Genomic DNA, 14,289 nt, shown 5'->3' with positions numbered 1-14,289 from the left:
TATTTATACAAAATAGTTATCGACTTGCACATCAAAAATATATTGCTTTGGGTAATATAAAATAATACACACACTTGCTGGATAGCAAACATTTCAACTTAAATAAATAACCCCCTAACTCTAAAACTCTGAATGGACTTTGCCAGAAATGATGCATTTCTGGATATGAATAATTTGAGTTTTTTTTTTCCAAAATAGGTTTAGACTAGTATCTGGTCCAAAACATTTAAAAGATGAAACAATTTGGATTTGATGAAACAGCTTTCATATTTGGCATGTAAATAGGAAACTGCTAAGGGTTTAGAGAAAGTTTTGAAATGAAACTTACAAATCCAGTGATATTTTATACGGAAATATCTAAGTAAATGTTATGTGCATAAAAACCACCTGTTCTAAAGAAAACTAATGTGGAGAGATCCTCCTGAAATAAAGTTGACTGCTTATTGATAGAGACACGCATGAAGAAAAAGGGCAAAAGACTCTGTACTTCCATTACCCACTTTGTATGCCATAGAGCTTGCCCAAAGCCTTTGCTTCCCACTACCCTGTCCAGTATTTGAGACATTATGAAAAGTATACATCTGGAGCTGGCATTTTAAAGTTATTCTGTTATAATTTACCACTACAACCATGGACTCATGGAGTAAGAAAATGTTAAGGGATAAAAACTGTATCTCAAATTTATATAGGAATTTACAGTTTACAAATTACTTTCCCAAATATTAACTTATTTTAGTCTCACAGAGGTTGAGAAGGGCCAATATGCAAAAGGATATTACTTGGCTTGAGCTGCGAATCTTGAAAGTTACTAAGAACATCATAATTGCTGAACTAATGCAGACTAGTTTCCTTGCCTGGTTTGCAAATTATCCCTCAAAAAGATCCAAATGAACATTTTCTGAGAAGGCAAGGTTACACCATTCACCTAAGGATTCAAAGAAAGCTGGCTTTCAAACAGAGGATCTGATTCCCATCTTCCTCAATGTATATTATTTCCAAGAATGGTACGATAAAATGAAATTTTTAGAAATCTTTCTTTCTAGAAACATTGCAGGAAATACAAGGCAGAAAGAATACAAAACTATTTTGCTTCATTTTATATTAAAAGATATTTCATTAATATAACCTTCCAAAACTTTTCCCTTGCTTTTTCTGGAACCCCCCTCAAAAGGCTTCTCACATGTAATCCAAAAGCCAGTCATTTCAGGTTTTCCTGCCCTTTCTTTCTTATTCCAACTTCTATCAAAGACACAGTCAGTTCCCTTAAGGTTGTGTACAGTGTGGGGAAATTTTATCTGAATCTGAATTATGTAACTGGAACTATGTGTAAAAAAACCCTCTAATGTACAAAATTTTCTTTTTTTTTTTTTTTAATTTTTTTTTTTTTTTTAAGTTTATTTATTTTTGGGACAGAGAGAGACAGAGCATGAACGGGGGAGGGGCAGAGAGAGAGGGAGACACAGAATCGGAAACAGGCTCCAGGCTCTGAGCCATCAGCCCAGAGCCCGACGCGGGGCTCGAACTCACGGACCGCGAGATCGTGACCTGGCTGAAGTCGGACGCTTAACCGACTGCGCCACCCAGGCGCCCCTAAAATTTTCAATAGAATATGTGTAAAGGGAAAAAAATCCTACAGACGGTGTAATATTAGAGATTCGATTTTTTTTGTTGTTCAGTCTTGTAATTTCTGACACTGAAGGATTTTGTGTTCTCTTTATATACTACAAATACATCTGGATAAACACTTTCCATTGGGGTCTTCCTATTAATAACTTTGTAAACCTGCTTCTAGTGTTGTTCTTCCTGATCACAGAAAATATTCTAATTGTGGCTTCTAAAGCATTAGTAGAAAGTTTAATCTAGGGAATAAAACAGTTCTTTCTAGGCTTAAGGAAGAATTGATGCTTGATCTCTCCTAGACAAAAAAATCTTTTTAAGGCACTTTTGGTGTTGTGTTTTGCTATTTGTCAGGCACCATGCTAATCAACTTGCACACATTATGTTTTTTTTAATATGTGCAATCCCCTGCAGGATGAGAATATTCTTATCATTTTCTTTCCACAAAAGATAAAAGTGAAGATTAGCAGTCTTAAACAGCTTGCCCTATAGTAAGCAACCATCCAGTAACAAAGCTACCTTCTGAACCCACACTGTCCAAAATCCTTTTTTGTTCTAACACCCAACATCTTTGGAAATGGTTGGTTACTACCAAGTGTGTCTGGCTGAAGGGGTGAATTGGGCTGAAATTCAGGCTCTATTCGTCTTGCAACTGCTTCTACCCTGGTATAGGAGCCATATCTGCTTCACTAATGGGGACTTTTTCCCTAATTCACACACAAATACTGTACAGATGGATTTGCTGATAAAATGTCACTTCCACTAATCTAAAAAGTATCCCTGCTTCCGTACTTTGTCTGTTGTGAGTACAGAAACTGAAACTACAATTTACCCCTGGCACTAAACCAGATTTGCCATGTTATATTGTTATCAGAAAGTATTATCAACTCAGGACTTCATATAGATAAGGGTTGACTAAATCTCTTGAATGACAGATACATGTATTTAACTAAATATTTAACTCAGGAATAATGAATATACAATAAGCTGCAAATAAGTGTATTCATTCTTTCCTAAAGTTATACATTCCCTAAAAACGTAACAACTCCAAATATCTTAATGCTTGTGTTCATTTAAAGGACCATTGGTTGAGGTATGTGCATGGAAGGGGAACAGATGGATGTGTTGACCCAGTGGCTCTTGGGCTGAGAGAGCTGAATGTTCAATGGTGTACTTATAGACCACATTAACTTCTTGGCAAGAGCTGTTGCTGCACATGTGGGTGGTCCATTGCTGAATATGAATGCACTGAATATCATTTAGGCAGGGAGCGAGAGGTGTTCAAGTGAGCTGGAAGAAAGCCCAGAAGCTATGCTGTTTATCTTCTAGGAACATTTATTTTCTTCAAAACATATAACTTGAATTAATAAAGTGGATTTAGATATGAATAAAGGAAACCAGTTATTGAAACTGAATCACTGATACTCTCTAAGAATAACTAAAAGATCTGTGAATATGACTCCTGGCACAAGAAAAAGATTAGAGGATAAATAACTGTTCTTAGCATATGACTAAGAAGCACTGGTCTGGATCTGACCACAAAGCCGTTATCTCTCTGCAGTCAGATCCTGAGGCTTCTAGGAACTGTCATATTGATGAGTTTTTTCGAAACAAAGTTCATTAATATGATGAAACAAGTGGATTTCTTAAGTTGTGCTTACCTAAGTAATACAAAAATTTCAGACTGTGGTTTTATCCTCTGGTCTAAAACCTCAAAAGAATTTATAAAAAGAACACCTCTCTTGACTTCTGCAATTTAACGTCCGTCGCAAAACCTCCCTTAAGAAAAAACGATGGATCAGGTTTTGAGCCATCATTTGTGTAATCTCTCTGCTGACCACTTTGAATCTGGTTTTTGGCATGCCTTTGGAACAAGTTTTCCACTGTTCTCATCCATTAATCATCCCTTCAGGGTGATAAACAGAAGCCAGGTGCTTAAACAGACACTTGGAAGTTTGGCAGTTGGCTAAGATTCCATTGAACTAAAAAGCCCTTTGATTCTTTCAAAGATTGGTTTTATTACCCCCCAATATCTCCTGAAAAATCCAACTGTACTAAGTGGTAAACAGACCCTTGAGAAAATAATAGAAATACTAAACATATAACATTCATATACATATATGTGCTTTTCTACATTTGAGTTTCTTTGTTTTATTCTTCTCTGGTTGTTAAGTGAATATGAGGATTCTTTTCTCTCAGGGGAAACTATTTGTGATTACAGGCTGTTTCTTACCATCTGCAAATTGGATCTAATGCCTGCCCAAAATAATATCAGGAAGCCATGAGAAATAGTTTTGGAATCTGACAGGCAGGCTATCTTGCTAGACTTGTATCTCTATTTTCCCTTCATTGTATCCCGTAGTGACAGTCTTGCTTACAAAATGGTAACCCTCCAAAACCTGATTCATTGCTCTCTGATTTAACTTGTATGTGTAAGTTTTGTTACCAACATATTAGGTCATTCTATATTCTTAATTTAATAGTCACTATCTCTTAAAGTAAGGGATACAATTGAGAAAAGATCATAGTGGTTATCATGGTGAGGGGAAATACCATGAAGACAACCAGTTTAGTGTGTCCATCTGAAGGAAAGGAGTTTAGAGGTTAGTGGAGGAAAAAGTAACAAAGGATTTTTGAGGAACAACCAATTTTTTTGAATTACCCTGAATGTAGTAACAAAATATGCACTAGAATAAGTATATTATATGATAACATTAAATAGAGAAAGCATTTTTATATTATAAAATACCTCCTATTCCCAATACTACTTTAGTTGGCAAATATCATTTATCTGGTAATACGTAATTGAGATATGATTTCCATACAGTAAAATGTACTAGTTTCTATTATTAAAGGTTAGTTTGGCTTATTCATGAAATTTGTATAAAAGGAACCAGAGGCGCCTGGGTGGCGCAGTCGGTTAAGCGTCCGACTTCAGCCAGGTCACGATCTCGCAGTCCGTGAGTTCGAGCCCCGCGTCCGGCTCTGGGCTGATGGCTCAGAGCCTGGAGCCTGTTTCCGATTCTGTGTCTCCCCCTCTCTCTGCCCCTCCCCTGTTCATGCTCTGTCTCTCTCTGTCCCAAAAATAAAAATAAACGTTGAAAAAAAAAATTAAAAAAAAAAAAAAAGGAACCATAAATAGTGCACTTTTTGTGTGTCAGGTTGTATTCACTCAACATACTGTTTCTGAAAGCCATTCATCCATATACTGTGTCTACCAGTAATTTTTCACATTTCTTCCATTTTTATGAGTATAATTCCATTTCATGAGTAAGCTGTTTATCCATTCACTTGTTGATGGATATTTGGAATGTTTCTTCTTAGAGGCTATTACAAATAAAGCTGCTATTAAAGTTTGTACATAATCTTTATATAGACATTGCTTTTATTTCTGTAGGGTAATCATCTAGCAATTGAATTGCCAGATTACTTGGTAAGTGCATGTTTACATTTACAAGAGACAATCCATTTTCACAAAAGTAATCTCATTATACATTCTCAGGAGCAGTGTGTGATAATTTCAGTTACTTCACACCCTCGGCAACACTTGGTATTGTGTCTTTTTAACTTTGGCCATTATAATGTGTGTGTAGTGTCATCTCATTTTGGTTTAAATTTCATTTCTACAGTAACTAATGATAGTGACAGGACTTTATATAATTATTCGTCAACGGTATGCTCTTTTCTGCAGTGTCTATTGAAGTTTTTTGTCAATTTTTAATTGGACTATTTGTTTTACTATTGAGTTTTAAAAATTATTTACATACTCTGGATACAAACCTTTGCAACATATTTTCTTCTAGCCCATGTCTTGCCTTTTTATTTTTTAATGATGTATTTTGAAGAGCAGAAAGTTTTAATGACCTCTGATGCATAATTCTTTAATGAATGGGGCTTTTGTTTGTTTACTTTCTAAGAAATATTTGCCTATACCAAATTTGCATAGATTTTCTTCTATGTTTTCTTCTAGAATTTTATAGCTTTAGTTTATTTTTTTTTAATAAAGTTTATTTATTTTGAGAGAAAGAAAGAGTGACAGCACAAGCAGGGGAGGGACAGAGCGAGAGGGAGTGAGAGGATCCCAGGTAGGCTTCAAGCTGTTGGTGCTGAGCCCCGCCTGGGGCTCAATCCCATGAACCATGATAATGACCTGAGTGGAAATCAAAGAGTTGGATGCTTAACCGACTAAGACCTCCTGGTGCCCTTACAGTTTTAGTTTCTTATATTTACATCTACAGTTGATCTTAATCTTGTGAGCAGTGTAAGGTATTGTTTAAGATTTATTTTTTTCAATATGGATGTATCCAGAACTAACACAACTTATTCAGTAAACTACAATTTCTGCAATGGATTATGCTGGTGACTTTGAAAAATTCAATTGACCATATCCTCTATATAACCATAGATGTCTTTTTCTTCATTCTCTATTTTGTCTGATTGATCCTTCCTTGTGTATAGTTTTATACAAAAACTACACTATCTTGATTACTGTGTTTTAGAGTAAGCCTTGAAATCAGGTAGTACGAGGCCTCCAACTTTATTCTTTTTCTCCAACAGAGGCCTAAATATTGTTGAACACCAGTTTTCTAAATAAAAACTCAAGCATTTCAAGTCCCATTGAGAAAGAAAGAAAGAAAGAAAGAAAGAAAGAAAGAAAGAAAGAAAGAAAGAAAGAAAGAAAGAAAGAAAGAAAGAAAATGCTGGAAATTTTGTTGGGAGTGAATTGAATCTATAGATCAATTTGGAGAAAATAAGCATCAAAACAATATTCATTCTTCCAATCCATGAGTGTGTACTTCTCCATTTGTTTAGGTCTTGTTTAGTTTCCTGAGCATTTTTTTTTTTTATTGTTCAAATGTATATCTTGTGCATATTTTATTAAATTTATTCATATTTTGAAATGGTAATTTAAATTGGAAATGGTATTTTTTACATTTCAATTTCAAATTTTTGTAGCTGTTACACATAAATGATTGATTTTACATATTTTATTTTATACATAAATATGATTGATTTTATGTCCTTTGCTATTGCTAAATTATCTTATTAATTAAAGTAGGATTATCTACATAAACAACCATATGATTTGAGAATAGAATTATTTTTACTTCTGGGGCACCTGGGTGGCTCAGTTGGTTAAGCGCCTGACCCTGGATTTTGGCTCAGATCATGATCTCAAGGTTTGTGAGATCAAGTGTGGTGTTGGGCTCCACACTGACAGCACTGAGCCTGCATGGGATTCTGTTTCTCCTTCTTTCTCTGCCTCTCCCAGCTCTCTCTCTCTGTCTCTCTCTCAAAATAGATAAACTTAAAAAAAAAAAAAAGGAAGAGAATTCTTTAAAAAAAAGAAGTATTTTTATTTCTTCCTTTCTTATTTTTACGCATTTTATTTACTTCCCTTGTTGTGTTAATGCAATGGTAAGGACCTGCAGTATAAAATTTGTGGAGGGTACAAGTGTGTATTTTTGTCTTACTCCCAATTTTAGAAGGAAAATGTTTGGTCAGCGTATTATCTAGCTTACTGAGCATTCCCTGTGTACATGAAATAACGTATAGTTTACAACTTTGGGTATAATGATCTATAAATATCAATTAGTTTAAATTGCTTGATAATATAGCTTAGATCTTCTAAGACATCAGTGATTTTCTGGGTACATATTCTATCAATTATTCATGGATAAATGTTAAAATCTTCAGCTATAATTATGGAATAGTCTATTTCTCCTGGCACTTTTGTATTTATGAATTTTACAGCTCTATTATTAGAGACATACACATATGTAGAACTGCTATGTCTTCCCTATAAATTCTTCTTTTATTATTTTTAAATGTCCCTCTTTAACCCAAAATTGTTCTATGTCTTTAAGTCTACTGTGTCTGATAATAATAATACACCTATGTCATGTTTCCTACGTCTGCTGTTTGCATGTGTGTTCCTCCATTCTTTAACTTTCTGCCTCTGTGTCTTTGTATTTAATGTTTTTTTTTTTTTTTTTTTCCTGTAGACAGGAGGGTGTACCTTGTAAATAGCTTGCTTTTTAGAAAAAAAAAATCCAGTCCCATGATTTCTGACAGCTAACTGGAGTGGTCAGTTCATTTACATTTAATGTAATTACTGGTATAATTGAGCTAATGTCTACTATCCTGCTCTTTATTTTCTTTGTCCCTTCAATGATTTTATTGTCCATGTATTATTGCTCTTTTCCTGTGATAGTTCGAGGAAATTCAAGTATATTTTCATTCCTTTGATGCACCACTTTTTGAAGATGTTTTAGAAGTTTCTGTATGGCTAAAACTATGCAAGTTTAACTTACTGATTCTGTTTAGAGTCAATATAAGATCACTTTATATATCACACTTCATATTTCATGATTATCTGAAGTCCCTATTTACTTCTCACTTCCCACCTTACAATTGTTATAAATTTAAAACCATATAATTCAAATTAATCCCATCATTTATGCTACTGTGATATTTTAGTTCTAAATATGTTAAATCTTAATTTAATAATGTTAGTATTTTGTTTCAAACCAAAGATGGGCAACTTTTCCTTAAAGGACTAGACAGTAAATACTTTAGGCTTATAGGCTATATGATTGTTGTTACAACTACTCACCTCTTCTGTTGTAGCATGAAAACAGCCATAGACAGTACTTAAACAAGTGAGGCTATGTTCCAATTAACCTTTATCTACAAAAAAAAAAACAGTTGGCTGGTTCCCAAGCTGTAATTTGCTGACCCTTGTTTATATAGCTGTATATTATGGAAATTACAAGAAAAAAAAGAAGAAAGATAGTCTTTTATCTTTACCCACTTATTTACTGTATCTGAACCTCTTCATTTCATTTTCCACCCCCCAGCTTCATTGAGATATAATTGGTATACAAAATCTGCACATAATTAATGTATACAAACTGGTACATTTGGACGTGTGTATACCTTGTGTTAGCATCACCACAATCCAGGTAATAAACACCCATCACCTCTAAAAGTTTCCTCGTATGAATGCGTGTGTGTGTGTGTGTATGTGTGTACATGTTAAGAGTCTGGAAATAAACTCACTCATATATGGTCACCTGATCTTTTCAAGGGTGCCACAAGTATATTATGATGAGAAATGGTGTTGAGAAAACTGGATATCCACATCCAAAAGAATGAAATTGAACCCTGTCTTTTACCATACATAAAAACAAACTCAAAATGGATGAAAGATTTAAATGTAAGGTCTGAAACCATAAACAAAAGACTATTTATTTTTATAGATTTTGGTTTCCATTGATAACCTTCCCTGTAATAAGAAAAGTATCCTTTGGTATATTTTGTGGTACAGTTTTGCTGACTATTAACTCTCTAGATTTCATTGTTCAGAAACATTCATTTGATGCTATTTTTTAAATAGCATATCAAATTATAAATTGACAATACTTTAAAGAATTTTAAAGATTTAGAGATGCTCTATTGTCTTCTAATCCATATTGTTTCTCATGAGAAGGTAATTGTCATGCGTATCATCAGAATATCATTTTTATTGTGGCTGCTTTGAAAATTTTCCCCTTCTTTGGTTTTCCACAGTTGGATTATGGTGTACGTAAGTGTGTTTTTTTCTGTACTCTTCTTGCTTTCTATACCAAGATTCATGCTTGGATCTGTGGGTTTGAATAACTTTTTTTTCTTCCAATCTCATTCTTGTCTTTTAAACCTTCAATTCTACTCATTTTAGACCATTTTGTATCATCTCCCATGTCTTAAGCCTCTTTTCTTTAGTCTCCATTTCTTTTTCTATCAGATTGTATCAGTTCTTTCAATTTGTCTTCAATTTCACTGACCGTTCTAACTTTTCCAATATACTGTTAAGCCCATCCAGGTAATTTTCCATTTCAGTTATTGCAGAGTTTTAGTTGCAGAATTTGCATTTAGTTCTTTCTTACAGTTTTTTTCCCCTTTTGAATGAAATTTCTTACCCATTTGCTCATAAATACTGCATTTATCTTTAAATCTTACTATGTATCCTCCTTGAATAGTTTGAAATTATTTATAATAGCTAGGTTTTGCTATATCCAACATCTGAGCTATCGTAGGGTTCCTTTTTATAGACCACTGTTATTCATAACTAAGAGTAACATTTTGTTGTGTTTATTCTAATAGGTAATTCAGTTTCAGCTGACCACCTGATGCTTTTGTATGCTAGCTTTTTACATTTTATTGGAGTGAAAACAATGGAGAACTTAGGGCATTTCCCAAGCTCTTCCAACTTGGTAGGAGTCAACTTCGAAATTCTGCCTGCCCATGTTATGACGGCTTGGTGTTAGCCTTGGTTAGGAAGTATCTAGAATAGACCATTACTCTCATACATGACCCTTATTTTCTAAGGTTTAATCATTCTGATATCTTACCAGGATGTCAGAAATTTTAAGGGGAGGTATACATCATTTTGCTGAGCTAAAAATCCTAGCTTCCTTCAGCATTGCTTGAATTCTATCACTTTTTTTACTCTGAAGAGTAAATTCACACACAGGAATGAAATGAAAAAGATGCAAGTGGAATCAGCTTATACACTATAGAACGGTACACATTAAGAGTTGTTAGAATATATTACGCATTTTCTACTCCATATTTTTAAATTTTTAAATTTTATTTCTTTATTTTTGAGACAGAGAGAGATAAAAAGAATGTGTGGGAGGGGCAGAAAGAGGAGAGAGAGAGAATCCCAAGCAGGCTCTGCACTGTCAGCACAGAGCGCATTGTGGGGCTTGGACTCATGAACCATAAGATCATGACCTGAGGTGAAATCAGGAGTCGGATGCTTAACCAACTGAGCTACCCAGGAGCACTCTTACTCCATATTTTAAAAAATAACTATAATTCATAATCTGGCTGAAACATTGGCCACTAGTTTATTATGATAAATAAAACTTTAAAAAGTTTAGTAGAATTCTGCCCCTGAAAAATATTTGATTTCATATAGAAGTTTCTTGTCTTTTAGAGTTATCACCAGGAAATTTTAGTAGGTATTATTTTTTCCATCATTTCATCTGCTGTTACTTCTGATAGCTGTTAATGATATATCCATAATCTTATGTTGCCTATTTTTAGATATTCATAAGAAACAAGTATTTGGCTGAATAGAACAAACATATGCATTACTGTAGAATAAAATATATTTTCCATATAGTTACTATATAATCCAATCTGACATTAGAAAACAAGAACAAAATATTTTGATATATTGAATATATATTGGTATATATATTCCAATTGAATAATTGGTAGGACTCAAAGAGATGTATTTCTATATATTCCATTTGGTATATTAATGAGTGGTTTGAAAATTCATGACATTGAATTAATGTTATCACCTCTATAAGGCAATGAAGAGCACAGATATTTCCCACTAAAAGTAAGATATATTTTCTAGGAAAATGAAGCCCTGCAGTATGGAAAATGGATTGAAAGGGAAAGAGGCTGAAAAGTCAGGTATCAGATAAAAGGCAACTATACTATCTCAGATAAAAGAATATATGGCTTTACAAATGTAATAGGAATAAAATTGTTAAAATGATATATTCAAAACACCAAGCAAATATAAAACCGAGAAGACTTAGAAACTGACATGATAGTGGAAGATTTCTTGGAGAGAGTATTTATTATTCTATTTCTGGTGTCATCTCTGATACCTGGCAAATTAGTAGGTACACAGTAAATAAGCGTTAAATATTTTCCAGATTGCAAAATTTTCATCAGTAGAGAGAATACACACTGGTTGTTTTATGCTCAATTATAACTTGTAGTTATGCAATAAAAATTCTTATAGAATCAATATCCACTGTTACCCATTGAAAAAGACACTACTCCTTTAATAGTTTTCATTTAAAAGAATTTAAAATTGTCTCCATTGATCCAATTCTTAAGTGGTTTACAAATCTAAATTTATATAACTGTATATACATACTTCCTGGAACTTGTAAAAATTCCTTCACAGAAAAACATGATAAATGGTGTTTAGTTTCCTACCATTGTTCACAAAGCTAACTTAACCCACAAAACAAACAATAAACAACTCTATGCTTACCTTTACCATAATAATATTAGTAAATAAAATAAATGAAAATACACAGTATTTTGTGGTATTGTCGTTAATATTTTCTAACATGGACAGTGCACTACAAGCTAAGCTATTCACTGTTCCCACAATATCTTTACTTACTTTCTCACATCCTGACTTCTCAGCAAACACAACCCCACTCATCAACCCCTATACTGACACACACATCACACACACATGATATAACTGGGAAAAAGAGGTGTGAAATTTTAGCTTTCCTAGGAGCTAAAGTAACTATAAATATGAGGACTGCCATTCACTATTAGTTCAATTCTGTATATTTTGATATGTACTGAGATCAAGTTCACTTTTGGGTGACTGTATAACATTCAAACCTAATAGAAGAGTGATCTTGAATTTGGTAAAATAGTTGTAATAACAAAATTAATTAATTTGGCTGTCAGGACGTAAACAGAATTGTCTTCAAAGATCTTTGTGGATAGGGGCGCCTGGGTGGCGCAGTCGGTTAAGCGTCCGACTTCAGCCAGGTCACGATCTCGCGGTCCGTGAGTTCGAGCCCCGCGTCGGGCTCTGGGCTGATGGCTCAGAGCCTGGAGCCTGTTTCCGATTCTGTGTCTCCCTCTCTCTCTGCCCCTCCCCTGTTCATGCTCTGTCTCTCTCTGTCCCAAAAATAAATAAACGTTGAAAAAAAAAATTAAAAAAAAAAAAAAAAGATCTTTGTGGATAAAGAATATATGCAGAAAGATTATACATGCCCTTGTATATATTCTATTCCTGAGCTCCTTTCTGTATAGCTTCAAAGGGTTCTGAATTGTGGCAAATTCATAAGGATTACTAATTGTGATATGTTTTAATAGAAGAAACAAATGCCTTTTCATTGTTCCTTCCCGACCTCTAATTCTAAGGAATCATTGATTTCTTTATATAATTGACCCTTAACAACACAGGTTTGAACTTTGTAGGTCCACTTCTACGTGGAGATTTTTAAAAAATAAATATAGTGAAGTATGGTAAATATATTTTCTCTTATGATTTTCCTGATAACATTTTCTTTTTAAAATTTTTTAATGTTTATTTATTTTTAAGAGAGAGAGAGAGAGAGAGAGAGAGAGAGCAGGGGAAGAGCAGAGAGAGAGAGAGGGGGAGACACAGAATCCAAAGCAGGCTCCAGGCTTTGAGCTGTTAGCACAGAGTCCAACATGGGGCTCAAACTCACAAACTGAGAGATAATTACCTGAGTTGAAGTCAAACGTTCAGCTGACTGAATCCTCCAGGCTCCCCAATAACATTTTCTTTTCTCTAGCTTACTTTAAAAATATAGTATATTATATATATATATATAGTACAAAATGTGTCAGTAGATTATATACTCAGTAAGGCTTCTGGTCAACAGTAGGCTATAAGTAGTTAGGTTTTGGGGGAGTCAAAAACTGTATGCAAATTTTTGACCATGTTGGGGGTTGGTGCACCTAACTCCTCTGTTGTTCAAGGGTCAAATGTATATTTTCCTGGATTATACAATATTTGGATTTCAATTATTTCCTTTTTTCTTCAAAACTATTGGAATCTTGAAACAATGAGGTTGACCTGAAGGTATAAAAAATACACACTGGAAATAAATTAGTTCATGGAGCTATTCATTCGCTTGTGGGGGCAACCCATAACAGGCTTATTCCTTCCTGGAGCTATCAAAATCTATTTACTACATCCCATGGATCTTGAATGGGAAATGGTTTCTTCTAGGAAAAGTATTCCCTTCTGGTCTCAGCTTTGTCTTCCAGTTCAGAAAATAGGATTTGGGTCACATGATAGAGAACAAATGAAAATCTTACAAAGGCATCATTGTCTAAACTAGCCTGAAGTGTCAAAAACAAATTAGAATGAATGTAAGTCCAAAAATTTGAAGAAAGGTATGTAGTCAATTTTATGGAGTGTTTTTGTTTTGGAGAATTAATGAAAAAAAGGTGTCCTATTTCTACCGATATGTGGAAAACAACCACCTTTGAAAGATTCTTATTGATTTAGGGTAATAATATGTAAATTAAGAGTGAAAGTACATTGTGCCACTTAAATTACTCCATAGACTAACAGACTCCATTCTCTTTCCCTTATAAATATGCATAGGAATAAAAATTAGCAGTGAGATCATCATGTAAGTAGCATTGTCCTAGGGATTTCTGGTTTTGTTTTAATAGTTCACTTTAAAAAAAAAAGTTTATTTATTTATTTATTTATTTATTTATTTATTTATTTATTTAAAGTCAACACTGGGGAGGGGCAGAGGGGGAAAGAAAGAGAGAGAGGGAGAGGGAGAGAGAAGAAGAGAGAATCTTAAGCAGGCTCTGTGCTATTAGCACTGAGCCCAAATCAGGGCACCATCTCACAAACTGTGAGATCATGACTTGAGCTGAAATAGAGAGTCGGATGCTTAGGTGACTGAGCCACCCAGGAACCGTGTTTTAATAGTTCACTTTAAGAAAAGTAGAAATCTTTTAAGTCTAACTGAACATTGAGAAAAGGACTATAAAACCAAGAGGTGGCAAGAGCCAGAAGAGAGGACATCTTCATATTCTTTGGTTGGTTCATTGCATTTTATCTACCTAATGTCA

The 14,289-nt window shown here is 34.1% G+C and overlaps 1 protein-coding gene across 2 annotated transcripts in view; it reads right to left on the bottom strand.

Annotated features, from left to right (window-relative positions):
• MDGA2 (MAM domain containing glycosylphosphatidylinositol anchor 2) overlaps positions 1-14,289 on the bottom strand; it is an 870,482-nt gene that overhangs the window by 107,359 nt on the left and 748,834 nt on the right. The window lies entirely within an intron of this gene.

The sequence above is a fragment of the Puma concolor genome, chromosome B3 (assembly GCF_028749965.1).
Source record: "Puma concolor isolate L17-30 chromosome B3, mPumCon1.1.hap2, whole genome shotgun sequence".
In the NCBI taxonomy this organism is placed as follows: domain Eukaryota; kingdom Metazoa; phylum Chordata; class Mammalia; order Carnivora; family Felidae; genus Puma; species Puma concolor.
This window is presented reverse-complemented; position numbering and strand designations above follow the sequence as displayed.